Source organism: Schistocerca americana, chromosome 8 (genome assembly GCF_021461395.2).
Source record: "Schistocerca americana isolate TAMUIC-IGC-003095 chromosome 8, iqSchAmer2.1, whole genome shotgun sequence".
Taxonomy (NCBI): Eukaryota; Metazoa; Arthropoda; class Insecta; order Orthoptera; family Acrididae; genus Schistocerca; species Schistocerca americana.
The window spans coordinates 128,192,728-128,220,654 of NC_060126.1; the positions used below are offsets into that span (position 1 = coordinate 128,192,728).

Here is a 27,927-nt window from a genome sequence, read left to right on the forward strand (position 1 = left end):
AGAGCTTTTGTTAGCTGTGCTAATCTAATGAGCATGACTCTCTTTTTTATTACCAGGGTGTCCATAGTAGTGGAAGTTGTAGAAACGTTAGTCAATGTGCAGTCTGGTCATATACTGAAGCATGTTTCTCGTCCTTGCAGCAAGTCTGATGAACGGGTAGCGAAGAACGAAGATTGGTCTGGGCCACCTGCTGCACCACCACCACCACCACCACCACCAGCAGCAGCAGCAGCAGCAGCAGCAGAGGAGGGTGTTGCAAGAGAGATGTCCGTGGACACCCTGAGCCTTGTCGCTGGTAAGTGGGGCAACTTCTTGTATGCAATTTAGTAGGCGCCGCTACTTCCTGCACACCTGTACCACACCCTGGAAAAGTCACAAACGTTCATGTGAGGCAAGCACTGTACTGTTTAGACCCAATCCTGTGACCTAGCCTTTGCTTCAGTCTGCAGAATTTTGCCAGCGAATGCAAAAATTATGGAAACCGTTTTGAGGAACTTCAGAAGTTTCATCCAAAGTCTATGATCGTATATAGCTATAGGTCTCAGAACTCTAGTTGGCTTCATGGAGCTGTGAAGGTTAGATAGATTCTTACACTTTTCTGTGCCGAATAAGCGCTTCTGATGAGGTTTCCTCGATACCTCTGTCTGAGTAAAGAACTTATTCGGCAGATGATAAAATTGTCGCAGGTTCTTTTTTTGTGCTCCGGTTTTGACCCAAGCACATAGTGAATTAAATCAGAAACGAGCTTTGGTTAATGCGATAGCAAAAGTATAGTCAACCGCCCCACATTAAGTAGCATATGATTTTTGTGCCAATCTTAATGAAGTTCTGCCACTTCAATCATTAGCAAAACGGTATTCACCATTTTCGCAAAACTACTGTTTTAAGTTCACTTTTTTTTCTCCAGGGAGTAGTGATTGATCCATGGCTAACCTACAGAAATTCATCTTTGCTGAGAGACCTGTGAACTGACTTTGAGCTTTTTAAATGCACTTTTGAAGTTTCTCCTTAGGGCATTTCGCTTCTACATTCGCAACATTGAACACCCATTTCGAAACTGGTTCTTAAGATAAAAATTCATTTCCTGCGAGATGTCTACCTTTCTTTCTTTCTTTATTTATTTATTCCTTTATAGTATTTTGATTCCCCCCCTCCCCCCAGAAGGGGGGCAGGCTGGCAGCAGCATAATACGCCGCTCTGCAGATTACAGATAAATTTAAAAAACATAATTAGATGATATAACAGTATAAAGAGGTGATAAAATGGTGACTGTTTAAAACTTGTACATGGCAAAAAAGTTGTGAAGAAAAATAAAAAGCAAAGAGGTCAGTGAGGCTGATTAAAAACGCTTAGGAAACAGACAGGCACAATTAAAAAACATGGTGACAGTCTGGTTTCTGTTCACAACACTTTAAAAAGGGGACGTACAACACTGAACACTCATGGAAAATACTGCACTATAGAGTACAATGGCATATGGGTATGGAGTGGTGGGGGTCGGGGGGGGGGGGCAAATAAGGGGGAGGGGGAAGCCAATAGAGGAAGAGGGCACAGAAAAAGGGGGGGGGGGGGGCCGAGCAGGGCGGGCGCGACAAAGGAGTTGGGAAGACAGTGATATCTACCATTCCATCAAACTGTAGAATCTTAATGCAGTACTCTTCCACTGCGATATCAACAGTTAGGTCGACAGATAGTTGACAAAGCACATATTTAACAAAATCACCTCCAAACTGACTACAAATTATATTGCCTGAAAATAAATAAATTAATTAATGAAGCACCCAGAAGACTTGGCTGGATGTCAAGTGTGACTTTGTATACCTGTACACCATCGATGGTAAGTAAACGATTAGAGTGGCAGTTCTCTGTGACTGGTAGAATGGCCCACCAGAGTGCCCTAGTGTTAGAAATCTTACAGACATAGCTACATACAGGCATTGTATTAAATCCAATGGCGACATGTGAAAATTTGTGTTGGACCAGAACTCGAATCCGGATGCTTCACTTCTCTATAGCAGTTCCTTTAATCACTTAAGGCACCTGAGCACAGCTCCTGCCCTGCCCAAATTCCTACATGCCACACACTACAGATGTAGTGTCCTCTGTCCATTATCACCCATCACATGAGTCGCACAAGTATTCAGACAAGTAAGTGCATCCCCACAGAAGATATTATTTTGAGGTGTCTGTTCTTTTGGATATGTTAGAAAGAACAGACACCGTACATACATACTTGCATTACTGTTGTTCATATTTAGTGTTGTTACTAGGCCTGGTAAAATTATAAGAGGCAAAACAGTGTCAACATTAAGTGATGACTGTGAAGGGCACAGAGACTCTGTGAACTGATGTGAAACGGAGTTATAGCGCCTGACAGAGATTCAAAGAGTCCTCATGGCAGGTGTAAGTTTTTGAAACATTCAGATGTGACAGTGGCCCGGTGGTGGACTGCAAGGGAATATGAATGTGAATAAAATGTGTGTGAAATCTTATGGGACTTAACTGCTAAGGTCATCTGTCCCTAAGCTTACACACTACTTAACCTAACTTATCCTAAGGAGAAACACACACACCCATGCCCGAGGGAGGACTCCCACCTCCACCAGGACCAGCCACACAGTCCATGACTGCAGCGCCTTAGACCGCTCGGCTAATCCTGCATGGCAGGGAATATGAGGGCAGGCATACTCATCATCATGATTCCAATGAAACACTTATGATTACACCACAAGGGAGATTCTCCTTATTGTGCACAAAACATATTGTAACCCTTAGATATCCTTGCCTGCTATCTGAGAACAGTTAATGGACTCCCTCTACATTCTGTGTCATCCTGCAACATTGGTCAGAGACAACCAGCAGCCAGACTAGGGGATTACTATGCCATGTGTGGGCTGGCATTAACACTACAACACAAAAGGCTGCATTTGGAGTATTACTGTATGATTCTTCCAGTGTAGGGAAAAATCGGGTATCACTTCCGGTCATGGCTGGTATTGACCAAGGGAACTCTGACAGCACAATAGTATGTCACTTACATCCTGCATTTTCATATGGTGCCTTCTATGAGACAGTATCATGGCGCCATTTTTCAAGAGGACAACGATCGCCCACATGCAACATGCGTCCCCATCAGCTCTCTGTGTTATGTTTAGTTATTAGCTCTGTACCCACTAGAATATATGAGACATCATCTCGTACGCCATCTCAATCCCAGTGAAACTATCCAGGATATCAAGGACCAGTTACATCAGCTGTGGACTAGCTAGCTTGTGTCAGGACTGGGTCAACAGTTTTATGACACAATTCTGTACTGAACCAATACATGCACCCAGTCCAGTAATCTGGCAACCCCTTAAAATTAACCCACAAGAGGTGCACTCCTTTGTCTAGAGTTGAGATATTTACGGCGAAGTCTTAGGATGCTCTTGCTCGCACTGTTTCATGGTTTACTCTCATCGCAGGCAGCTGGGGTACACTGATTCCATACCGGAGGGGGGAGAGGGGGTTATGGGGTGGTGGCAGGAAAGTAATCCGGCCATCCCATAAAATTAACCATGACAGTTCTGTACTAAACACTGCCAACCCTGTGCATGATGCAGAACAAAGGCAGTCTCAAAAGAAGAAGAAGTAATTAATGAATAAAAGTGAAAAATTCATATTCATGAAAAGTCAGTTGTCAAAATGAAAAGATGTAAGGACAGAAACGTCTTCTGAAATGTTACTTTCACTGTCAATTGATGCTGAAAGAAGCCAATTGCATTTACACATGCAAATACTTTCATTTCCAAATAAGTTCTTGTTAGTTCCCTTTCTATAAATATTCATCACAGAGGAACTAACACCATTGATAAAATTTACTGTTTTAGATACACTTCCTCCAATGGCCCGAAACAATATTTTTGTCCCTTTTTGCAGGTAGGATAAATAGTCATCCTAATTGGACTAACATGGTTGAGAGGTTAGCGAAATAAGAGATTATCAGGAGCAGTCAAGAGTACGATGAGATCCAGAACATGTCATCTGTAATCGAAATAAAATGAAGCATTAAGACACAAACGGATAACATCTTCCTCTATCAGAGGACATCGCTGTAGTGGAGTCCAAGTTGCACTGTTTGACTAAAATAGAGAAATGCCCAGAAAAGGCGGAGGAGACAAAATGAAATTTCATGAGTTGAGAGGATACATGATGCTATTTCAGTGATTAACACACTGAGTCAAAATTACTTCATTTATCAGAAAGATGCTGAAATCCCTCCTGCCTGGATGCATGATCTAAATTGGTTAGAAAGGGTTTCTCCTGAGGTATCCCAACCCACAACAATTGTAATCGAACTTGGTATTCTGGATACAGGAATGACGACGTCGTTGATGTTCGAACTGGTCTAAATCATGCACCATCAGAGATAGATCTAGGGATCTTGCAGGCCATAGGGGTATCTCAGTTACGCAGACAGGATATATGTCCATGTGTAGATAGGCATTGTGCTGTTAAAAAAATGCAACATGATACTGTCACATGAGAGATAATGCATGATAGTGCAGCATGTCCATGTCAAACCAGTGTGCCATCACAGTTCAGTTAATCTCTACCAGCCATGTCCTGAAATGATATCTGATAGCTCCTCTCAATATGAGACCAGGTGCAAACAAATTGTGTCTATCCAAACCAGTGGATGAATGGGACCACTCCCCATGCCGCCACCACACTCGTTGACCATAGTCGTCAGGGTAACGTAGAACAACGATTTATTGCTGAACTCAGTGCAAAGCCATTCGTGAGCAGTCTGTACTTCCCAGTCATGGCATCACTCCAGATGGATCCATTTGTGTTGTAGTGTAAACAGTAGCCTACGCATGTGTGTGTGTGTGTGTGTGTGTGTGTGTGTGTGTGTGTGTGTGTGTGTGTGTGTGTGTGTTCAATTTTAAACCAATGTGACATCTTGACACTGCATCATTTGATCATCCAACCCAATGGACGCCCATTGTGAGGCTACCTTCAGTCCAGTCAGGAGCTGGTAATGCTGTCTCTCATGTGTACGCAGCATATCAATGTCATTTACAGTGACCACTCAACATTTGAAGCTGTTCACGTTTCTTATATATCCTACCAGTTCTGGTACAACACCAAACATGAACACCACTAACACAGTTTGGTGGCCATTCTGTCTTAGAGAATTGCTACACAAATTTTTTAGAAATACGTGGATTCCGAATGAGATTTTCACTCTGCAGAGGAGTGTGCGCTAATATGAAACTTCAAGACTTCGAGTCTTCGTCCGGCACACAGTTTTAATCTGTCAGGAAGTTTTAAATGCATGGATTGTGTGAACATAGACGCAGTTACATTGTTATCTGACCATGGTTTCTGGGAGTTTCACTCTTTTTTTATAAGGCAGTGGATATACGACAACTCCACATGTATACTAGGTGAACTATAGTGCAAGGTGCTTATGAAGAGTTGGCACTTCTAAAATTCAAGCAATAACAATTTAAACCACATGTTTACATAACTAGGAGAGTGGGCTCACTATATCGCAATACAGAGTGTGAGATGACGTTAACCACATCGTGTTTGCCTACCAGCAGCGACGGAAATACGGAACATGCATACTACTTCATCAGATTCTGTATGTGGGATACAAGAGACCTTCCACCATCTCACCGCTTCTGCCTGATACCGATGTCATTGCCTTGAACCTATTATCGAGCATCCTCATTGCAGACAATATGGAAATAAGACAGTTATTCCTCAAAAAAAAAAATAAACCCACTGTGATGACCTATGCAGTCAGCAACTCTGAAATTAATGTGTGTTTGTGTGTGTGTGTGTGTGTGTGTGTGTGTGTGTGTGTGTGTGTGTGTGTGTGTGTGAGAGATAGTGTAGTCGAGGGATGAAAATTTTCTGAACTTATGCTGCAAAGATAGAACTGCTTGTATGGTGTGTTGGATGGCTGTATGACTGTCTTAACCAGCATAAAATAAAATAAAATTTACAGCAATGGATAAAATGCTTACTATCCACTCTCCAAAACACTACAAAATTGCTCCACCACTGCTCAGCATGTAACACAAGAACTAAGCTATTTGCTGTAGATACTCACGCGACATTTGTGTTTTGATCATAATAACATTTTACCTGATGTTTTCTACACTGTAAACTTACAGCTCTCTTGGTGTAAACAGTTGAGATTAAATTTACTGCACAGCTAACTAATCAGTTTTGTAAATTTTATTGTGTTCTTACACCAGTTTATATTTCTTACCTTTGTAAACAAGGGTGCATTTTCATGAAAGTTAATCTTTTTCTTTACAGTGCACTCAGGCATGTCAGATATACAGGAATTTGTTTTGCCCGAAGTGGAGCCGGCATTCTGCTCGCTGGAGGTTGAGCATGAGAAGTAGACTGGTTAGTATACAATCAACACTGCTGTGATATTGCGTTCATAAACTTGTTTATATTGTTTTAGCTCTGTCAATTTGGGTACATTTTGATAAACTTTATCCCTTTTGTTCGCAGCCTTCTCAAGCATGTTAGCCGGGAGTGTGCCAATTTTGGCCCCAAAGAACACCTCTTCTGCACACTCCACAATACGGCCCGCAGGGCCAGCACAACTCAGACCTGTAGGCCGTGAAGAAGCTGGATTTAGTCCAGAGCAGCAAGTATTCCGCTCACCACGCGAAACGCCATTCAGGCTAGAGCACAATAACTAGGATGGTGAGTATATGATCCAGTCTGCTTGATATTTTGTACACATACTTGTTTATATTTTTTACCCCTATCGATATGGGTACATCATGATAACATGTAACCTTTTTGTTCACAGTCTACGCATTCCTGCTGGACAGAAGAGTGACTATACTGACCCAGAGCAGCAAGTGTTGTGCTGAATAAACAAAACACCCTTCAGGACCAAGCACTGGTCTGGGCTGTTGGCCTGAAAGGATCAGACTACAGCGTGGAGCAGCAAGTCTTCTCAAGCATGTTAGCCGGGAGTGTGCCAATTTTGGCCCCAAGGAACACCTGTTCTGCACACTCCACAATACGGCCCGCAGGGCCAGCACTACTCAGACCTGTAGGCCGGGAAGAAGCTGGATTTAGTCCAGAGCAGCAAGCATTCCGCTCACCACACGAAACGCCATTCAGACTAGAGCACAATAACTAGGATGGTGAGTATATGATCCAGTCTGCTTGATATTTTGTACACATACTTGTTTATATTTTTTACCCCTATCGATATGGGTACATCATGATAACATGTAACCTTTTTGTTCACAGTCTACGCATTCCTGCTGGACAGAAGAGTGACTATACTGACCCAGAGCAGCAAGTGTTGTGCTGAATAAACAAAACACCCTTCAGGACCAAGCACTGGTCTGGGCTGTTGGCCTGAAAGGATCAGACTACAGCGTGGAGCAGCAAGTCTTCTCAAGCATGTTAGCCGGGAGTGTGCCAATTTTGGCCCCAAGGAACACCTGTTCTGCACACTCCACAATACGGCCCGCAGGGCCAGCACTACTCAGACCTGTAGGCCGGGAAGAAGCTGGATTTAGTCCAGAGCAGCAAGCATTCCGCTCACCACACGAAACGCCATTCAGACTAGAGCACATTAAGTAGGATGGTGAGTATATGATCCAGTCTGCTTGATATTTTGTACACACACTTGTTTATATTTTTTACCCCTATCGATACGGGTACATCTTGATAACATGTAACCTTTTTGTTCACAGTCTACGCATTCCTGCTGGACAGAAGAGTGACTATACTGGCCCAGAGCAGCAAGTGTTGTGCTGTCTAAACAAAACACCCTTCAGGACCAAGCACTGGTCTGGGCTGTTGGCCTGAAAGGATCTGACTATAGCGTGGAGCAGCAAGTCTTCTCAAGCATGTTAGCCGGGAGTGTGCCAATTTTGGCCCCAAGGAACACCTGTTCTGCACACTCCACAATACGGCCCGCAGGGCCAGCACTACTCAGACCTGTAGGCCGGGAAGAAGCTGGATTTAGTCCAGAGCAGCAAGCATTCCGCTCACCACACGAAACGCCATTCAGACTAGAGCACATTAAGTAGGATGGTGAGTATATGATCCAGTCTGCTTGATATTTTGTACACACACTTGTTTATATTTTTTACCCCTATCGATACGGGTACATCTTGATAACATGTAACCTTTTTGTTCACAGTCTACGCATTCCTACTGGACAGAAGAGTGACTATACTGGCCCAGAGCAGACAGTGTTGTGCTGTCTAAACAAAACACCCTTCAGGACCAAGCACTGGTCTGGGCTGTTGGCCTGAAAGGATCTGACTATAGCGTGGAGCAGCAAGTCTTCTCAAGCATGTTAGCCGGGAGTGTGCCAATTTTGGCCCCAAGGAACACCTGTTCTGCACACTCCACAATACGGCCCGCAGGGCCAGCACTACTCAGACCTGTAGGCCGGGAAGAAGCTGGATTTAGTCCAGAGCAGCAAGCATTCCGCTCACCACACGAAACGCCATTCAGACTAGAGCACATTAAGTAGGATGGTGAGTATATGATCCAGTCTGCTTGATATTTTGTACACACACTTGTTTATATTTTTTACCCCTATCGATACGGGTACATCTTGATAACATGTAACCTTTTTGTTCACAGTCTACGCATTCCTGCTGGACAGAAGAGTGACTATACTGGCCCAGAGCAGACAGTGTTGTGCTGTCTAAACAAAACACCCTTCAGGACCAAGCACTGGTCTGGGCTGTTGGCCTGAAAGGATCTGACTACAGCGTGGAGCAGCAAGTCTTCTCAAGCATGTTAGCCGGGAGTGTGCCAATTTTGGCCCCAAGGAACACCTGTTCTGCACACTCCACAATACGGCCCGCAGGGCCAGCACTACTCAGACCTGTAGGCCGGGAAGAAGCTGGATTTAGTCCAGAGCAGCAAGCATTCCGCTCACCACACGAAACGCCATTCAGACTAGAGCACATTAAGTAGGATGGTGAGTATATGATCCAGTCTGCTTGATATTTTGTACACACACTTGTTTATATTTTTTACCCCTATCGATACGGGTACATCTTGATAACATGTAACCTTTTTGTTCACAGTCTACGCATTCCTGCTGGACAGAAGAGTGACTATACTGGCCCAGAGCAGACAGTGTTGTGCTGTCTAAACAAAACACCCTTCAGGACCAAGCACTGGTCTGGGCTGTTGGCCTGAAAGGATCTGACTACAGCGTGGAGCAGCAAGTCTTCTCAAGCATGTTAGCCGGGAGTGTGCCAATTTTGGCCCCAAGGAACACCTGTTCTGCACACTCCACAATACGGCCCGCAGGGCCAGCACTACTCAGACCTGTAGGCCGGGAAGAAGCTGGATTTAGTCCAGAGCAGCAAGCATTCCGCTCACCACACGAAACGCCATTCAGACTAGAGCACATTAAGTAGGATGGTGAGTATATGATCCAGTCTGCTTGATATTTTGTACACACACTTGTTTATATTTTTTACCCCTATCGATACGGGTACATCTTGATAACATGTAACCTTTTTGTTCACAGTCTACGCATTCCTGCTGGACAGAAGAGTGACTATACTGGCCCAGAGCAGCAAGTGTTGTGCTGTCTAAACAAAACACCCTTCAGGACCAAGCACTGGTCTGGGCTGTTGGCCTGAAAGGATCTGACTATAGCGTGGAGCAGCAAGTCTTCTCAAGCATGTTAGCCGGGAGTGTGCCAATTTTGGCCCCAAGGAACACCTGTTCTGCACACTCCACAATACGGCCCGCAGGGCCAGCACTACTCAGACCTGTAGGCCGGGAAGAAGCTGGATTTAGTCCAGAGCAGCAAGCATTCCGCTCACCACACGAAACGCCATTCAGACTAGAGCACATTAAGTAGGATGGTGAGTATATGATCCAGTCTGCTTGATATTTTGTACACACACTTGTTTATATTTTTTACCCCTATCGATACGGGTACATCTTGATAACATGTAACCTTTTTGTTCACAGTCTACGCATTCCTACTGGACAGAAGAGTGACTATACTGGCCCAGAGCAGACAGTGTTGTGCTGTCTAAACAAAACACCCTTCAGGACCAAGCACTGGTCTGGGCTGTTGGCCTGAAAGGATCTGACTATAGCGTGGAGCAGCAAGTCTTCTCAAGCATGTTAGCCGGGAGTGTGCCAATTTTGGCCCCAAGGAACACCTGTTCTGCACACTCCACAATACGGCCCGCAGGGCCAGCACTACTCAGACCTGTAGGCCGGGAAGAAGCTGGATTTAGTCCAGAGCAGCAAGCATTCCGCTCACCACACGAAACGCCATTCAGACTAGAGCACATTAAGTAGGATGGTGAGTATATGATCCAGTCTGCTTGATATTTTGTACACACACTTGTTTATATTTTTTACCCCTATCGATACGGGTACATCTTGATAACATGTAACCTTTTTGTTCACAGTCTACGCATTCCTGCTGGACAGAAGAGTGACTATACTGGCCCAGAGCAGACAGTGTTGTGCTGTCTAAACAAAACACCCTTCAGGACCAAGCACTGGTCTGGGCTGTTGGCCTGAAAGGATCTGACTACAGCGTGGAGCAGCAAGTCTTCTCAAGCATGTTAGCCGGGAGTGTGCCAATTTTGGCCCCAAGGAACACCTGTTCTGCACACTCCACAATACGGCCCGCAGGGCCAGCACTACTCAGACCTGTAGGCCGGGAAGAAGCTGGATTTAGTCCAGAGCAGCAAGCATTCCGCTCACCACACGAAACGCCATTCAGACTAGAGCACATTAAGTAGGATGGTGAGTATATGATCCAGTCTGCTTGATATTTTGTACACACACTTGTTTATATTTTTTACCCCTATCGATACGGGTACATCTTGATAACATGTAACCTTTTTGTTCACAGTCTACGCATTCCTACTGGACAGAAGAGTGACTATACTGGCCCAGAGCAGACAGTGTTGTGCTGTCTAAACAAAACACCCTTCAGGACCAAGCACTGGTCTGGGCTGTTGGCCTGAAAGGATCTGACTATAGCGTGGAGCAGCAAGTCTTCTCAAGCATGTTAGCCGGGAGTGTGCCAATTTTGGCCCCAAGGAACACCTGTTCTGCACACTCCACAATACGGCCCGCAGGGCCAGCACTACTCAGACCTGTAGGCCGGGAAGAAGCTGGATTTAGTCCAGAGCAGCAAGCATTCCGCTCACCACACGAAACGCCATTCAGACTAGAGCACATTAAGTAGGATGGTGAGTATATGATCCAGTCTGCTTGATATTTTGTACACACACTTGTTTATATTTTTTACCCCTATCGATACGGGTACATCTTGATAACATGTAACCTTTTTGTTCACAGTCTACGCATTCCTGCTGGACAGAAGAGTGACTATACTGGCCCAGAGCAGACAGTGTTGTGCTGTCTAAACAAAACACCCTTCAGGACCAAGCACTGGTCTGGGCTGTTGGCCTGAAAGGATCTGACTACAGCGTGGAGCAGCAAGTCTTCTCAAGCATGTTAGCCGGGAGTGTGCCAATTTTGGCCCCAAGGAACACCTGTTCTGCACACTCCACAATACGGCCCGCAGGGCCAGCACTACTCAGACCTGTAGGCCGGGAAGAAGCTGGATTTAGTCCAGAGCAGCAAGCATTCCGCTCACCACACGAAACGCCATTCAGACTAGAGCACATTAAGTAGGATGGTGAGTATATGATCCAGTCTGCTTGATATTTTGTACACACACTTGTTTATATTTTTTACCCCTATCGATACGGGTACATCTTGATAACATGTAACCTTTTTGTTCACAGTCTACGCATTCCTGCTGGACAGAAGAGTGACTATACTGGCCCAGAGCAGCAAGTGTTGTGCTGTCTAAACAAAACACCCTTCAGGACCAAGCACTGGTCTGGGCTGTTGGCCTGAAAGGATCTGACTATAGCGTGGAGCAGCAAGTCTTCTCAAGCATGTTAGCCGGGAGTGTGCCAATTTTGGCCCCAAGGAACACCTGTTCTGCACACTCCACAATACGGCCCGCAGGGCCAGCACTACTCAGACCTGTAGGCCGGGAAGAAGCTGGATTTAGTCCAGAGCAGCAAGCATTCCGCTCACCACACGAAATGCCATTCAGACTAGAGCGCAATAAGTAGGATGGTGAGTATATGATCCAGTCCGCTTGATATTTTGTACACACACTTGTTTATATTTTTTACCCCTATCGATATGGGTACATCTTGATAACATGTAACCTTTTTGTTCACAGTCTACGCATTCCTGCTGGACAGAAGAGTGACTATACTGGCCCAGAGCAGACAGTGTTGTGCTGTCTAAACAAAACACCCTTCAGGACCAAGCACTGGTCTGGGCTGTTGGCCTGAAAAGATCTGACTATAGCGTGGAGCAGCAAGTCTTCTCAAGCATGTTAGCCGGAAGTGTGCCAATTTTGGTCCCAAGGAACACCTGTTCTGCACACTCCACAATACGGCCCGCAGGGCCAGCACTACTCAGACCTGTAGGCCGGGAAGAAGCTGGATTTAGTCCAGAGCAGCAAGCATTCCGCTCACCACACGAAATGCCATTCAGACTAGAGCGCAATAAGTAGGATGGTGAGTATATGATCCAGTCCGCTTGATATTTTGTACACACACTTGTTTATATTTTTTACCCCTATCGATATGGGTACATCTTGATAACATGTAACCTTTTTGTTCACAGTCTACGCATTCCTGCTGGACAGAAGAGTGACTATACTGGCCCAGAGCAGCAAGTGTTGTGCTGTCTAAACAAAACACCCTTCAGGACCAAGCACTGGTCTGGGCTGTTGGCCTGAAAGGATCTGACTATAGCGTGGAGCAGCAAGTCTTCTCAAGCATGTTAGCCGGGAGTGTGCCAATTTTGGCCCCAAGGAACACCTGTTCTGCACACTCCACAATACGGTCCGCAGGGCCAGCACTACTCAGACCTATAGGCCGGGAAGAAGCTGGATTTAGTCCAGAGCAGCAACCATTCCGCTCACCACACGAAACACCATTCAGACTAGAGCACAATAAGTAGGATGGTGAGTATATGATCCAGTCTGCTTGATATTTTGTACACACACTTGTTTATATTTTTTACCCCTATCGATATGGGTACATCTTGATAACATGTAACCTTTTTGTTCACAGTCTACGCATTCCTGCTGGACAGAAGAGTGACTATACTGGCCCAGAGCAGCAAGTGTTGTGCTGTCTAAACAAAACACCCTTCAGGACCAAGCACTGGTCTGGGCTGTTGGCCTGAAAGGATCTGACTATAGCGTGGAGCAGCAATAGTTCTGCTCGCCATGCAAAACGGCCTTCGAAATTGACCAAAGGAGCTTAAATGGTGAGTATACAATCCAGTGTCCTGTGATAATGTCTTCTTACACTGGTTTATATTTTTCACATTGATCAACTGGGGTTTATTTTCTTGAAACATAGTTTTGTTGTTCACAGTTACTCAGGCCTGTTTGCTGGCAGTGTGCTGATTTTGGCCCAAAGCAGAAACTGTTCTGAACACTTGACAAAACGGCATTCAGAGCCAACCACTACTCAGATCTATTGTCCGTGAAGAAGCTGATTTCAGCCCACAGCAGGAAGCATTCTGGTCACCAGGCAAGATTGTGTTCAGACTCGACAACAGGAAGTAGGATGGTGAGTACATGATCCAGTCTGCTTGATATTTTGTTCACACACTTGTTTATATTTTTTACCTCTAACTACGTGGGTACATTTTGATAAAAAGTAACCGTTTTTGTTCACAGTCTACTCAAGCCTGCTGGCTGGAGGGCGACTATATTGGTCCAGGGCAGCAGGTATTCTGCTCGCTAACAAAACAGCCTTCATGGCCAAGTACTACTCAGGCCTGGTGACTAGAAAGGAGCTGAATTTGGCGCAGAGTAGCAACCATTCTGCTCACTAGATAAAACAGTCTTCAAACTCGAGCGCAAGAGATGGGACTGTGAGTACATGTTTCAGTCCGTTGTGATACTGTGATCTTATATTCTTCTGCAATTTTACCATGATCTATAAATATACACTTTTATGAAATGTAACCAGTTTCTTCACTGTCTAATCAGGCCTACTTGGCGGCGAGGAGCATTTTGGTCCAGAACAGCAACTACCCTTCTAGCTAGACAAATTGGCCTTCGGTGTCTACTACTACTCAGAAATGTTGGCCGGGAAGGAGCTAATTTTACCTTGCAGAAATCAGCATTCCGCGCACCATGCAGAACGGCCTTCAGCCTCGAGAACAAGGAGAATGGTGAGTATATGTTCCAATCTACTACGATTTTGCGATCTTACACTTGGTGATTTATTTACCTTCATCGACAACAGTGCAGTTTGATGAAACTTAATGCTTTCATTCACAGTGTACTTAGACGTGTTGGGTGGGAAAGACTTTTTGTTGACTCCAGAGCACACACAGATTAGTGTCAACGTCTTCCCAACTACGTTGGACTATTCTTATTTCCTCCCATATCACCATTCTACATTTCTAACACTAACATGCGATCACACATCTTAGTAAGCACCTGTAGACCATTCCGTTTTTTGTTTCTCATTGCTTAACTTTTCAGTTCGGGCTAAACCTACAGAGTTGCTCATTCACAAATTTGGTCCGTTTTTCACCACAGTTAGCGATGTTACAGATAGAAATACTTCATTACAACCTTTTCTCTCTCAGATTGTCACTTTGTGAAAGCCACACTAATAGACACAAACCGTTATTTACCGGTAACTTCCGACTGTTGTTTGTGTTAGCTACCTGTGTTCTACTGATCAACAACATTCATTGAAATTTCAACTTAAACTGTAACAAAGTTGACCTTCTCTCGGTTATTTTGTGAACATAGTTTATCAATTTGATGTTAATACAAATAAATACATTGGACTGCACTGAGAGAAAGAACCAAGGCAATACACAGCACGGTAACGTATTTCGGAACAACTTGCATGTGACGGTAACCGACGATCTAACAGGAGTGCAGGATTTCATTGTCGTAGAACTACGTTGAGTGACTGCGAGCCTTAAGTTGGGAGAGAAACTTATGTGGATACAAAACAATCCCATTGTGTCATATTTATTTACTCGTAGATAACCTTAAAATCCCTTTGATGTTGTGCCATGTAGCTCTTAGGAAAGTTTTGGACTCTGCCTTCACACGATTTCTTCAGAACAAAAATCACACCAACAACCTAGACTCAACCACACGGCCATCTTCGACATCTTGTTACAACAATGAGCCAGTATACCAATGAAGCCCTCAACCCACTGACCGACAGTTGGTTGAGTCATGATGTATGACCTCCCATATGCTTTGTTCACTTAAACTACCTCCATCTAAGTCTGTAGATATTGCCACCAGGAAAAATAAATATTGAAACGGCAACTAAAAAGATTGCCTATGTGATTGAATCTATTTAGTCTTATTTAATATGAAATGGGCAAATAGCATATGATGTAACCATGGCGGATTATAGTCCGAAGTAGGTCCGACATCAGCCAGGTCCCAAGGCGCTTTCTTCCATTCAATGGCCTGTCTGTCTTACTTAGTACTTTTGAGGCTGCTGTGACATCAGGCAAGCCACTTTATCAATTATTTGTCTATAAAAACTGCAGTGTCCCATATTGGTTTCTCCAGTGGATACTCTTTAGCAGCACTCTCTGAAAAATTTTCACTTCATCTTTATTGTCTTAAAATGCGTTTTTCGGAAGTAGTATTTTTTTTCCTTTGTCGTCCATTCCTTGGACTCGTCCGTTCGCTGATTTCCAAGGGATATCTGCCCTCAAAAATTCAGTCTTACGAATTGTTTGTGCCTTAGCGAAACCTTGTGTCAGCTCTCCGAAACTTTCTGCAACTATGCTCTCCTGCCTGCCCTAATGACATGGTGCCCTTGTCCCCCCTTCCCCCTCCCTTTCCTCTCAATGCAACAATGGTACCTTCTTCCTTTCAGGTGGTCCTACAAATTCTAATTTCAGTGCTTAGTTGAAATTGATATATCTTGAGATCTAACACTCAAATCACAAAGCATGTTTTCACAAGGCCCTCTCTAATCAAATTGTATGTACATCATCCTGTGATTGCATATACTAATCACTCTCCTTCATTATTTTAATTTATCTACAGATTAGCTATGAGTGTGCTGAGCATGCAAGAATCTACCTCTGCCATGTCTCAACCTTCTCATATTGTTTTTGAAACATTCATGAGCACTGAATATCGGTACATGATAAACTTCACTTTCCTTTATTTCTACGACATGTAGGTATATTTCATTTTCTCACATTTTCTCCTGCCCCCAACTGGTCACAGCATTCAATTCTGGCCTTTTCATGTCCTTTGCAAGTCTTACCAGTTTTTAGAACTCCCCCCCACCCCCACCCCCAACTTTTAACACTATATATTTTAAAGAAAACATGCACTGATAGTTACATCATTTTATTTGTCATGAGGATACATATATAAAATTTTTAAGTTAATTCTAATACAACAAATTTCAGTAAGAGTATCTCTTTATGCTATGTATGTAGTGTTATCACAGTTACTTTGTCGTACCACTTAACACTTCACATCTAACTTCACCACACAGTTTCACATGCTAGTGCTGGTGTGTTAACCTATAAGATATGAGGTAAGTGGTTATGATCCTCCACCTTGAAATCTAACCTTAGGCATGGGACAAAAGAGAGTATTGCTGTCCACCATGTCTCCCATGACACCTTCTTCCTCATCAACACCATGGTCCACTCCAATCCCTACTCCAGAGCCATCTTTCTCTAATGTGAGATAAGTTCATAAATCTCAGAATATAAGCCTCACAATGACACCTGAAGGCCACCATTTTCCACACCATGTAACAAAGTTTGTAATCTAACTACACACAGATTAATTTGTTACACTACTTTTTCCAAATATTTTCAGAATAATTTTAGTCATGACTTCAGTGATGGAAGCTTACCATTATTACTCATAATGATTTACTCTGTCCAAGGAATACCACTCATGACTCCATAGACTTTTCCCTGTCCATTATTGTACTTTTTTGGTTTTCGTACACTGAAAATCATACTTTCTTGATTGCATTTGCTACATTTACTAAATCATTGTACCTTTTTATATTTATACTTCTAAGTCCACCTTTTCTGGTGCTCCACACTGCCCAGTCTCTTATTTCCTTAGCCAATTACATAAAATATACAGATCACACACCTGTTTGTGACACAAATCACTAATCTTCTTAACATCAGATTCTTGCCCTCGTGTATATTACACATTCCGCACTGTTACCTTAGTTCCAAGTTACAGTTCTATTATATTTATTCCTCTTGTAACCTATTTAACTTAAAACATAAAGACACTTTTCATACTTGTATATCACAGAGCGTTACTTCCAATATCATGGTTTACCCAGAATTTGGTCTTGTTTTCACTTCATGTCCCTCTTGTTATTTTCTCTGTATTTCAAAACTCTATTCACACTGTTCTACTTTCAGGATTTTACGTTTATCATGATATCTTCATGACATCCTGTATCCAACCATTGACTTACTTCACATATTCTCTTGCATTTCAGTAACTTCCTCACTTCTCAGTTGCCTCTATGTACATACTGAAGACTACCAGCAATAGATTAAACAAAAGGGGAAGAGAATAGAACAAGGAAAGAATGCATTGTTCTACCCAGCTCAAGTACGCACAGTCGCCTCGCTGTGAAGTTTCCCATAGAGCAGCAACCCTCATACCCTTTTTAATGTGCCTCATCTACCATCCCTTCGTCAACTTTCCACGCATCTGTTTCTGGTCCTCCTTCCAGAGGATAACTCTTAAGTCCTTTTTCTGCTTCCCTTTGAACTCTAAAACGATATAAACTTATATTTCATACTTCTTTTTCGTTAGAACCTTTGGTCTTACTTGGAAGTTCAAAATTTCCCAGAAATGGCTCCTTTTGCTACAAAAATTGTGTTACTACTGCCTTTTCCTAACTAGACTCTGCGTGAACAGGCACCATGAAGTTCTAGCGGTACCGACTGGGCGCCATGTCATCCTCAGCCCACAGGCGTCACTGAATGCGGATGTGGAGGGGCATGTGGTCAGCACATCACACCACTGACCGTTAGTCAGTTTACATGACTGGAGCTGCCACTTCTCCATCAAGTAGCTCCTCAGTTTACCTCACAAGGGCTGAGTACACCCCACTTACCAACAGTGCTCGGCAGACCGAATGGTCACCCATTCAAGTCATAGCCCTGTCTGACAGCGTTTAACTTCGCTGATCTGATGACTGCCTTTTACTGCATGCTGAGGTTTTGTTAGAAAACGAATATTTGCATACTTGGAAATACACATGGTTTATTAGGTACTGGTTCAACACAAAGCACATACAACAACAACAACAACAACATACAGAGAAACCACACACAGGTGCGTATTACCAACCACTGAACATGAAATACTGACTTTAGTTATTTAGCTATTAAAGAACACCAAAGATGTGAAACACATTAACGCTCTTCCTTATTTAATAACTTGCGAAGTCTACTCTTATTACATAAATACTGATATCTAATGTAAAACAGTGGCTTTTTTAGTATATCAGCAAGTTGTTATACAGTGTCTACTTTTGCAACTGTGATTTCATAAGCGTCGACTAGTTCACGGACAAAGAAATGCCTTATATGAATATGCTTCATTCTTCAGTGAAACTCAGGATTCTGGGCAAGCCAGATAGCAGTTTTGTTGTCAGCCTGCAGAACTGGTGTTGCCTCCAATTGGTCCATTTCTGTCAGAAGCTTCTTGATCCAGACAATTTCCCAACCAGCTTCACTGGCAGTCACAACCTCAGCTTCAGTTGTGGCTATGGCAACAGAAGATTGCCTTTGACTAATCCAGGAAATAGGTGCCCCAAAGTACAGACAAAGGACACCATATGTTGAGAGCCCAGAGCCAAGATCACCTCCAATGTGGTCAGCACCACTAGAACACTCTAAAACCTGCTTCTTAGAATTGTTTTTATATAAAAGTCCATAATTTGTTGTGTTTCTCAAGTATCGTAAGATTCGTTTAGCTTTCACTACATCACAATCTGTTGATTTCATGATACAACACTGGCAGCATATGCAATGTCAGGACATCTCCCACACATCAGAAACATCAGTGCTCCAACAGCTTGGCTGTATGGAAATTCAGAGTTACGAGGACTTTCTTCTGTATCATTGTCAATTATAATGGGTGTAGTTACAGCCTTGCAGTTCTTCATGTTGAAATGCTCTGGTATTTTCCTGTGTAATGAGTCTGACTTACACATACAGTTCCACATTCTTGTTGGTCAATTTCCAGACCTAAGAATAATGATGCAGGCACTGAAGTAATTTTAAACTCTTCTCTTAAATCACTGACAATGTCTTCAAGTTCCTGTTCACTGTGAGCTGCAATCAGACTGTCATCAACATAAAGCACAAGGAATATTTTCTTACAGCCTTACTGTCTCACGAAAAGACAAGGATCAGCTTCACTCCTCAGAAAGCCCAATTTAGTGAGATGATTACTGAACTTCTCATTCCAGCAATGCGGAGCCTGTTTCAGTCCATATAGACTTTTCTTCAAGTGACATGCTCTCCCAGACCCATCATCACATCCTTGAGGTTGTTGCATATAAATGGTTTCTTTTAAATCATAATAAAGAAAAGCAGTTGAAACATCAATTTGTAAAAGTTTCATGCTCTCACTTGCAGCAACACTTAGTAGTGCTCGAATGGTAGACAGTCTAGCCACAGTACTGAAAGTCTGGCCATAGTCAACTCCTTTCTGCTGCGAATTACCCTTAATCACCAATCTTGCCTTGAATTTATTGACTGAGCCATCAGCATTTGTTTTGACTTTATACACCCATCTATCAGGAATGGACCTCTTTGCATATGGTAGGTCAACCACAACCCATGTTCTATTTTCTTGAAGAGCTTTTATTTCAGAATCCATAGCTTCCTTCTAGATATCGTGATGAACAGACTTCATGGCATCGCTGTCTGTTTCTGGCTCTTGGAAAGATAGTGAGAGGTACATTACATAATCATTAAATTTTTGTGGAGGTCTGAGGGTTAACCAATCACGCAGACATGGTAAAGCTTCTCCACTTGTGGCTTCCTGATCTTCCTCCTGAGGGTCTTCATCTACATCCGAGGAACTGCCATCCTCTTCACTTTCACTATCAATACCATTGGTCTTCAGTCTGAGGTGCTGGATCCTGATGATTGAAAACATTCACTGGAAGAGTTGAACTTTTCTCATTCTTCAGTGGCCTCTCCTCAAAGATGACATCTCATGACCTAATGAGTTTGCACACCTCTCCACAATAAATTATGTAACCCTCATTGTGATCATATCCAATGAAGACACCTTTCAGTGCTTTTCGGTCCATGTTCCTCCTCTGTTGTTTTGGAATATGAGCATAGCAGGTGGAGCCTATCACCTGCGGATGTTTCACTCTTGGCTTCTTTCCATACCACAATTCATATGGAGCCGTTACTACAATACTGGAAGGCCCTGTTCAGATAGAATGTAGGTTGTGGTGTTCACCATCTCTGCCCAAAGTTCCTGTGGAATGTTTGAATGTGCATGCATTATGGCTCTGGCAGTTTCCACAACTGTGCAGTTCTCTCTTTCACTGCACCCATTTTGTTCTGGAGTGTAAGGCATTGTGAGGCGTTGAATTACACCCTCTTTGTGAAGAATCTCTTTTGCTTGTTTGTTGTCAAATTCTTTCCCATGACCACTCAGAAGTTCCTTGGTGGTATGCCCAGGAGCTTTTGCTTCAGCTATGAACTGCCTTAACTTTTCTGCAACTCCAGACTTTTCTTGTATGAAATGTGTTGCCCTAAACTTTGTATAATCATCTTCGAAAAGAATAAAATACCGGTGCCCTGACACAGAAGGTACTTGAAACGGAACACATACATCAGCGTGAATAAGTTCATCTGGTTCTGCTGTCCTCTTTCTGTTGCCAAATGGTAAACGATGAGCCTTGCCATAAATACAGCCTTCACAAAGTTCACTGTCCATTTCCACCTCAATATTTAATTCGCTACAAAGTACAGACTTCACATCGCGCTTGTATAGTTTCCGAATCTTTCGTGATAAAGCTGCAGCGTATTGTCTCTGCTAGTGGTGTTAACTTCGCTGAGGGAGCTAGGTTTCACATTTCTTACAGCAAGTTTAAAAAGGCCTACAAAGCGATCGCTGTCACCTACCAATCTAGTGACATTATCAATCTTAAGATGACAAATTTCTGCGCTTGATGTGAATATACTTTCTGGACGTTTATTCTGTGCTGCAAGAACAGAGAATAAATTCTTGTGAATCTGAGGTACATGCCATACATCTGTTAAGGTAATTCTGTTCCAGTTTCCTCCAACTGCTGCTTCATTGTCTATTGAACCTTTTCCAATAGCTTCAGTAATGTCACCATTAGCTATAGTAACTGAGAGTTTTGTTAGAAAAGGCTGAAATGTTTTGAAACAATTCCTATCATATGTAATATGACTTGTTGCACCATTGTCTATATACCAGTCCTCATTTCTACATTCAGAGTTCATCACAGAAGATGTCACAGAAAGAAGTAGCATATTTGTATCTGTGGTAGCTGGTTTTGGAGATTTGCCATCCACTGCCAGCTTTCAGCACACTTTAATTATATGGTTGGGCTTGTTGCAGTAATTACATATTAATTTCTTTTTCTCCATTGGATTTACTTGCTGAAATGACAGACTTAATGAGTCTGTAGTGAGGGCTTCTTGTTTGCTAAAATCATCTTCCTTTGTCCTCAGAGCTTTCTCATATGCACACAATTGATTTGTTAAATTATCAATTGTTATGTCATCTCTAGACGTTCCGGTTAGCGTCCAACTAGATTTAAACGATAAATAGTCTCCTGGTAGAGTACTTAATATTTTACAAATAAAAAACAAATCAGGCATTCTTGAATTATTTACGATATCTTTAGTAATTTCCTGTTTCATTTCACTTCACAAATTTTTCAGTTTGGAAGTATGTGTCGGCAATATCGTCTTCAGGAGCCTTTTTGTAACTAAAGAACTGCAGACAAAGGTTGTAAACTTTGTCTTCAGAGACACCATCAAATATTTTGTGTAATTCTGTCCACACTTCACTCGCAGTATGTAGGCGCATTATTTTCTGCAAAGTTTTTTCCGACATATTTGCAGTCAAAACAGGAATTCCTCGTAGACAAATACTTACTATGTATTTGCAAGTGTTGCAATTTGTTTTGCCTTCCGCAACTCCGATGTTGATAATTCTTGTTGAATCCTTCGATGGTTGCGTGGAATTAACAACTTCAAAAACGTCTTCTTGTAGATAACTTTAAAAACCTTTTGCACAGAGCTACGTCATTATTTTCGTACAAGTGTCCTTTTAACACGCACCTGGGCCCATAACCCGCTGGGATTTTGTTAGAAAACGAATATTTGCGTATTTGGAAATACAGATGGTTTATTAGGTACCGGTTCAACACAAAGCACGTACAACATAAACAACAACTATACATATACAGAAAAACCACACGCAGGTGCGTATTACTACTGCTACTGAACATAAAATACCGTCTTTCGTTATTTAGTTGTTAAAGAGCGCCAAATACGTTAACACTGTACGTACATTATTATAAAACACCACTCGACAATTACAACACAACAACTCATATTAAAAAATTCGATACTTGTGATCATGTTAACACTGAGTTTCTGAATTCTCTAACTTGTGTAATTCTGTGACCACAACTTTGAAATGCAAGAGTAGTTTGATTTCATGTTGGACTGTTTTTGGACACCATTCCTGTAGCAACAAAAATTTGACGTTGCAGATCAGCAGTAGTACTGTGTCCATTTTGCTGGGTGAAGACACTGAAATGTGTGAACAGCAGTCAACCAATACCTCACTTTCTAAGCCACCTACTGCTCCTTTTGCAATCGGATTGACATCAGCTGAAACATAAAATACCGTCTTTCGTTATTTAGTTGTTAAAGAGCGCCAAATACGTTAACACTGTACGTACATTATTATAAAACACCACTCGACAATTGCATCACAACAACTCATATTAAAAAAATCGATACTTGTGATCATGTTAACACTGAGTTTCTGAATTCTCTAACTTGTGTAATTCTGTGACCACAACTTTGAAATGCAAGAGTAGTTTGATTTCATGTTGGACTGTTTTTGGACACCATTCCTGTAGCAACAAAAATTTGACGTTGCAGATCAGCAGTAGTACTGTGTCCATTTTGCTGGGTGAAGACACTGAAATGTGTGAACAGCAGTCAACCAATACCTCACTTTCTAAGCCACCTACTGCTCCTTTTGCAATCGGATTGACATCAGCTGAAACGGGCATCAGCTCTCTTCCACAAAACAACTCCTTTATTTTGGCTTTTTTTTTTTTACCAAACTCGGTCACAGGCATCCAATTTCTGTTTTTGCTCTTCCTATGCACCAATCAGCCTGGGAGTCTAAAACACACTGCATGAGTGCTGTCCAACCTTGATGGCAGTTCATATTTGGAATCTCCATCAAATACGAATTTATAAATCATATTAGTTTCGTCCAGAGGCACTCTTGCGTTTTATAATGAACAAGCTTGTTTGATTTCTCTCGCTTGCAGTCCAGAAGTGCTTGCTTCTTTGCAGTCTTCTATATACTGTTCTGGAGCAAGAAGTCCCCACACTTCCTACATCAACGAATTTTTATTTCTTATTGTTCCTGTTCCAGTCAGTTGCTTTTTATCAAAGTGTCACACTATCCCAATAGTACCAACAGCGTTTAATTCGTCAGATATGTCATAATAATAACTGTTGTTGCGTCAGGTGACTCTTCACACACACTCAGTGGTGCAGGAATGTCTCCCCCACTCATTAGTGTCTCCATTCTTACAAAGTTCAATAGAACTTCCCATCAGCTGCCCAACCAAGCTATTCAGCAATATTGTTCCCCCACTGAGTGCACCTCCTCGCCACCAAGGTCACCTGTGGCAGCTGCTATGCACACTTAATTTATGTTCCTCACTATTACTTGCCAGTTTTCTACTTAAAACTGGTCATCAGAATGATTGCTATTCTGTTGCCTGTTGTGCACATCATCATAAGTGGCACCAGTCTTCCACCTTCCTGCAGCTGCTGTGTTATATTTTGCACTATAATGTAACGGCCATGAGAATATTAGACTCTTTTGAGAGAACGTTCATAATTCTCGTAATTGTCATGGAGTGGTGCTACAAGTTCTCACCAAACACAGAATGGTAACAAAAGTCTTATACCCACAGTAACAACTGCACAGCCACCTCCTCATCAGTACTTACAGAATGCCTCCATTGTTCCCTGACCAGATTGGTACTAGTCTTCGGTCCAGAAATCTATGAGCAGTTCTTGCTGAATTGCTGTAGACCAATATTCTTTCAAAAATTGGACCTTGAGAACTTGTAAATGATTACAGTACTTAGTTACATCATTCACCTGTCTAAAGACATCATCTTTGAATTGCTCTGCTGTAAAAGAAACAGACAGCAAATGAGTTGTAGAAAAGGTAGTAAGAGCACCTTGACTTTCCGCGAGTTGTATCCAAGGCTATATCCTCAAAGTCCTATGTGGATGGGCTTAACAGCAGCTGGTTCCATGGCTAAATAAAAATGAGGACAGCAACCAGGCAACAGTCGGTTACTGCTTCACAGTGGGCTAATAGCAACTTGTCCAGAAACACATGGAAGTATGACTTCTTGACGTGGCTGGAAGTACGAGAAGATTGTACTGAAAGATGTTGGGCGATTAGCCAGTTTCATCCATAGCTAGTTTCACATCCCTGGATGTCATGGTGCAACTTAATGGTATAAACAGTAACAAACTTTATGAGCACATTGAAACAAACAAAAATTAAGAAAATATAGGCACTAGTAACTTCACTAGCCAAAAATTTGTCGAAGTATCATTGACCACAAAGCCACATGACAAGATTAAAATGTGAGGATGTCCCTAATATAACTATAAAACCTAGAAACTGTAGCTTATACGTTTGAAATCCGTGGTAACAGCTAAAGAGGCGAAACTTCTGAAATATAATAATTGTTTCCAGTTTAATATTTGTTTCAAGCTTGGAAACTGACTCCTTTTGATGAACTGTTCCTTGTGATATGCACTTCCCTCTACTCTTTATGTGTAAGGTCTATGTGTTTTGGCATACAACTTGAAATTTGACATTTCTCTCGTGTGGCATAGACACCAGCACTTAAATCAGCGTCTTTGTTGTCCACAGGTGTGCTCGGTTGTCTTGGACAGGCCTAATGTCCCCTGTGACAGGTCAGCCAGCAGCGACAAAGTCATTATTATCGGGGTGCACACCCACCTTCCAGGCAACGGGGACAGCTCAACACCGACGATGTTTTCTTTTTCTATTGTGGTGGGCATCTGACTACTGTAAGCGAAGCCAACACACTAGCAGCACCATGTGCTGTCGTCATGGATGGTGACAAGACACCACCTATTGGCTGGAGACGCTGTGGTACTGCTGCTATCACAACAGAAGTGTTATGACATTGTGAGGCTAACATCAGTACAGTCAGAAATGTTTGCCTGGCGTTTAAAACTGATTTTTGTTTACAATAAACAAATTATTTGAGCAACATGAGAATACTCATTGAGTGTAACTATTGTTACCTTTATACTAGAGCGTTAGTTACACAACGGTACATGCATTGGCCTATTCACTTTCATTCAGCATCTTGTTCCATCAGAAATGTAACAGCATTGTTGAATGCATTCACTGCCAACGACTTAGCCTATCTGTAGCAATTGTATGTTATGCATCACCAACCTTGCAATTTCTTCATGGCACAACTCTCAATACAGATCAAGTTTCCAGAGCTTCATGTTTCCGAAGCCATCTTCAGAGTATAAGAGACCCAGATCAAGAGATAATGCCTGAGAAAAGAAACTTATAATAGAGAAGAGTTTATCTGTGGTTGTCACAGACACAGCTACAAACTAATAATCCTGACTTTTTTCCCATGGAAATCTTAACTCTTAAACATCCCTCATGACATACTCTGCCTGAGAAATGGGCACGCCAATTTAGTTACTGCACTGTGTTCATTCGTTTCGTCACATATATTTCACGTGGTAAGTCATAATAAAAAGGAAATAATTTCATGCTTGGCAGAGCGAGTGCACCAGCATACATCATTGGTTCAGGAAATGACGTGTTGCAGTCACCTGAGTGGACATTGGTCCCTATCAGCCGACTTCCATGATTGGTGGCCGGAGTCTGGTGTGACAAACTAAACTCTAGAGCACAGTGTTTTGAGCTGGACCACAGCCAACAGCTCTTTCACACAACATTTTTGGATCTTTTTCTGTTACTGAAAGTCAGAAAGTGAAATACATTATTTTTACTCTTCCATTGCAGCAAACTGATACTTTTAGCTTACAGGGGAATGTAAATTCATGTCAAGTATTGCGCATCACATAGTAAATATCGACTCCTGTACCAAAACACTATTTCTGGGAAGCTGTATCTTCCCCCATGTGGCGAGAGGTAGCCTAGTAATTGTTAATACATTCAGGAACATTGTCGAACATGATTGTTTTCGTGGTGCAGGTGTTAATGGTAGGCAAAGGCATAATGTTACTTGATCGAACTGACCTCCGCACCCCCTGTCATCGTTATTGCGACACTGTACTTGTTTCCCTCGTTTGTCTTTCCGGAGGTGCATTCGGCACTGGCTTCAGTTTCATTCGTATGTATTATTTCACAACTCAACATCCCTCTTCAAGACATTCTAATCGCACAGAGATGAACGAGGCATCGTTAGAAAATTTTTAATTGTTTCTCATACTGCATATCGAGTTTGCGCTAAAAACTTACTGTTTGTCGAAAATTTTGAACTATCATAGGGAAAAGGGCATCATGGATGCCCGGCATCATACCTGTATTTTGTGAAGCTAACCTCTTACTCACGAACAAGAGACTCACTTTTCATATTATCTTATTACAAATAACTCCTTATTAACTAGATAATTTGTATACAGCAGCGTCACTGATAATAACGGTGACCACTGCAGTAGTCATTATCTCTGCCCGTCGTACAGGTTGACTTTTCTCAACGAATATACGTTTCGAAACGACATAGAGTAAATACTTAATACGAAACAACAAAGGTATTGGTCATTGTCAACATAAATTGTGATTTACGTATTGCTGCTACGGATTAACGTGCTTACATGAAGTAATAAATGCAATCAAAGACCCAAAATACAGTTAGAATTTACTGAGGTCGTAGTGAATATCAGGTAAGAAGCGAATTGAAATTGCATTTGCTGTCGCTATAAGCAAGTCACAGGGACAAAAGTTTCAAAACGCAGGATCATATTTACCTTATCCATTCCTTACTTGCAGGCAGTTGTATGTAGCCATTTCAGGACTAACTAAATCAACTAACATTTTCGTATCCCTTAAGGAAAATCAAAAATAAAAAGTCCATGAAGCTCAAATTCTTATACGATGTATCGTTTACAATGAGGTATTCTAACGCTCTGGAAAGAATTTCGTTCAAATTTTCTTTGTGGAAATATATAGAAAAGGGTGCGTCATAAAATGATGATTATTATTTCGCTTTTTTGGTTTATTTTTAAAGATTTTTTTCAGTTCACACAACTATCCTTATCCCAACGACATTCTTATCCCAAATACTGTCGTTATTTAAAACTATGAAAGCGCTAAAGTTTCGTACAAGGCCCTTGATGAATAATAATGCCCAGTCGCATCGAAAAGCACTGTTGGGGGTTCTCTTGCAGTGAGAGGATATTTGGCGAATGGGCTGGCCTGTCCGTTGTCGTAACGTAAACCTCATCGAACATGTG

At 42.3% G+C, this 27,927-nt stretch overlaps 3 long non-coding RNA genes across 5 annotated transcripts in view; 2 read left to right on the plus strand and 1 right to left on the minus strand.

Moving 5' to 3' along the window:
- Window positions 1-248: 248 nt before the first annotated feature.
- LOC124545415 lies at window positions 249-27,507 on the minus strand. Of its 2 annotated transcripts, none has more exons than XR_006967619.1 (3): window positions 27,442-27,507; window positions 25,883-25,989; window positions 249-363 (listed from the first exon to the last, which is right to left on the minus strand). It is a non-coding gene; the product is annotated as an uncharacterized LOC124545415 (long non-coding RNA). The 2 variants fall into 2 exon arrangements; XR_006967620.1 differs by lacking the exon at window positions 27,442-27,507 and adding an exon at window positions 26,995-27,089.
- Window positions 13,473-14,225, plus strand: LOC124545416. The gene is made up of 3 exons (XR_006967621.1): window positions 13,473-13,664; window positions 13,775-13,971; window positions 14,090-14,225. It is a non-coding gene; the product is annotated as an uncharacterized LOC124545416 (long non-coding RNA).
- The window catches only part of LOC124545414, an 81,940-nt gene continuing 81,152 nt past the window's right edge, over window positions 27,140-27,927 (plus strand). For both annotated transcript variants that reach the window (XR_006967618.1, XR_006967617.1), the window contains exon 1: window positions 27,140-27,357. This is a non-coding gene — a long non-coding RNA (uncharacterized LOC124545414). The remainder of the gene's footprint in view (window positions 27,358-27,927) is intronic.